The 2,988-nt window shown below is 47.4% G+C and overlaps 1 long non-coding RNA gene across 1 annotated transcript; it reads left to right on the forward strand.

The window, feature by feature from the left end:
* The first annotated feature begins 1,004 nt into the window (after positions 1–1,004).
* On the forward strand, positions 1,005–2,582 carry LOC144996558 (uncharacterized). Its single transcript, XR_013659480.1, has 2 exons — positions 1,005–2,124; positions 2,224–2,582. It is a non-coding gene; the product is annotated as an uncharacterized LOC144996558 (long non-coding RNA).
* Positions 2,583–2,988: the final 406 nt, after the last annotated feature.

Raw genomic sequence — 2,988 nt, forward strand, 5'->3', positions numbered from 1 at the left:
TTTTTATTTTCTTACTTTCCCTTACTTACCTGATTTAATCCTTGTTTGGTTAAAATACTTTTCCTTTTTTATGATCTTTTTTCCCCCACTTGTATTTAAGGCTACGTTCACACTGCAGGGCCTAATCCTCAATTCCGATTTTTAGAAAAAATCAAAAATTTTTGCAAGGATGTTCACATTTGCAATTCAATGCGAACTTTTGTGATCTTCTGTGTGACTGTGAAATGACCCAGAAGTGGCCCGCATGCGCAGAAGAGTACTCAACGGTGAATGACGTCACTGTTGTTTGCGGAAGTAGCTAACGTTAACAATGGATGTCAACAGTGTTGTCTACAGCGGAGCTCTTCTTGCATTATTACATTCATTTTCACAAAGGAGCCAGCACAATTACAATCTTCTCATTTTAAAATGGCATTGGAGCCAGGATCGTCTGGACCCACGGTTGTGGAATGGGGATGTGTATGTGCTGGGGCCGCACGCGCGTGTGTGTAAGAAACAGGAGAGCACGTGCAGCAAGGTAGAGAATGAGGGGGACAGTGTGGGCGCGCAGTCATGTTGAGTGTTAGCGAGGAGGGAGAACGATAATAAAAGAAGGCTTCCCCTAGAATAAATGCTATGGACTCTTTATCAACCCGTTCTGGAGAATCTAAGGGTCTGAATGGGGAAGTGAACCCCGAAGGAGGATCTGCCTTGGATCTGCCTTGGGTCCCGTGGTGCTTCTGACCACGTTTGGAAAGGGAAAAAAATCCCTTCTTGTCTGCTGCGGGAAGGGTCGGGCATGCAGCGCTGGGGGTCGGCCGGCTGGGGGGGGGGTTACTGCGTGGCGGCGGGGGTAGGGAGGGTAACCAGATGATTGTGAGTATGTGTGTGTGAGTGCATGGGTAGGACCGACCTGGGGGCTGGCTCGCTGGGACCCTCTGGGGCTTTCCCTCCCCATCACAGAGAGGGGAGGGCACTGAGAGGGTTGGGGAGGGGGGGGTCAGATATTATGGCGGGGGGGCGTTGTAGTGCGTAGGGTTTTAAGGGGGTGGCTGTGGCTGTGGGTGCGTGGCGATCCCTGGGTTGCTAAGGTCGCGTGCCTGGGCTGGCTTGCGGGAAAGGGGGGCCGGTCGGGTGGTGGCTGGCTCATGGGTTCCGGGGGCCCTGGCTTCGTCCCTGGCCTTTGTCTCGGTGTCCGGCGCCCGGTGGCCCCCATGGCTGCCGCCTGGTACGGCTAAGCGCTCCTGTCTTGTGGCCTGGGGCCGGACACTGGGTTCGCTGGTGCCTCTGGGCATTGGGGGGGCCCCTGTAGGGGGGCCCTCTCTGTGCCTGGCTGGTGGGGTGGGCGGTCCCCTCCTCCTCCCCTCCCGGGCTGCCTGGGTCCGGATGCTGGGGGGGCTTCTGGCCTGGGGGGCTCTCCTCCCCTTTCCTGGTCTGGCTGGTCTGGCTGGGTAGGTTCTGGCTCCCTTTATGAACACACGGTTCACGTCGGCAGCATGCATGTATCTCCACCCCCACGTGCACGTGCACACTGCCACACTCCCTGTCTGCTTCATCCCTCCTCCTTACCTACAGTGTATTGATGGACAGATTTTTTTTTCGCTCATCTTAGTGTCAGATTTTCACCTTTGATGTAACATTCGTCTTTCCAGCAGATCTGGTATAATTGTTACAGCTTAAATTAATAACTTAGTCAAATCAGTGCTTGTATCCCCCACCTTTTCACCTTTCTTCCTTTTACTCTCTTCCACCCTCCCCTCACATTCTTCCCCTCTCCCTCCCCACACACACTAAATGTAACAAATAAATAAATAATAATACGACAAAAAGGGGTTTATACAAATCTACACTCTAGTTTCTTGAAGCTATATAACCTCTTTTTGTGATAGTAAAACCTGTCCAACACAAAAAGCCTTCAGCTCTAATCTGTTTGCTCAGCTGTTGGACAGTACGACGGAGTATTAGGGCCACCAAAAAAAAAAATTTAGAGCCACCAAAAAAAAAAGTAAAATTACGAGATTTTATCTCGTAAATTTAGGAGAAAAAAACTCGTAATTTTAGGAGATTACAGTGGAAGTGAGCATGCAGAGCAGCAGGTGAACGCCGTGCAGCCGCAGAGAAGACCGAGTAAACTTTGTTGAACAGGTGAGCTGAATGTTTATTGATAACGTTTCAAATGTCTGGAAGGTCATTTGTTTGATTTCCGATTCATTAAAGTTTTATTTATTGATGGTTGGTTTGCAGGATCTCTGCAGCCCGATGAAGCCGTCGTCGGTGTCCCTGCAGCTGTTCGCTTGAATCCTTTCTTCCTCCACCAAAGACAAGACTCTACGTCTGTGTGACGCTTCCGTCACACAAAAGGAGGAGCACTTTTTTTTGGGCATTTTCAACGTTCCAAAGCTAATATAAAACACTATTTTCATTCCTCTTTATTGTTTTATGCTGAAACGGGACATTTCATCTGCAGGAGGGGGCGTTTGTAACACTGTTTACTTCCGCATTGGTGTTGGGATGACAGGTTCATGACGTAATGATACAAATAAACTTCAGGATATGTGAATGAAAAGGAGAATAAAGGCTGCAGCGATTGTCTACACCCAAAAGTGTCTCTGAGCTCCTTATTTTACATATTAAACTCCGCTTTACTGACACTGAACCCCGGAAAGACTGCTACACGGAAAATAATCTGATTTTGAGTCGCCAAAAGGTTCAGAATCTCTTTGTTTTAAACCTATAATAATCCGGAAATGAAGCTTCACAAAAGGCTCCACATACTTCATCTTCAAGCTAGGCTCCAATAAACGGACAACTTCTGTGTTTTTTCCTCAATCTACGACTTTTTTCTCGTAAATTTATGAGATTTTAAGTCGTAAATTTATGAGATAAAAAGTCGTAAATTTACGAGTTTTTATCTCCTAAATTTACCAGATAAAATCTCGTAATTTTACTTTTTTTTTTTGGTGGCTCTAATTTTTTTTTTTTTGGTGGCCCTAATACTCCGTCGTAGGA

This window comes from Oryzias latipes, chromosome 12 (assembly GCF_053564925.1).
Source record: "Oryzias latipes strain Hd-rR chromosome 12, Olatipes_Hd-rR_3.1".
In the NCBI taxonomy this organism is placed as follows: Eukaryota; Metazoa; Chordata; class Actinopteri; order Beloniformes; family Adrianichthyidae; genus Oryzias; species Oryzias latipes.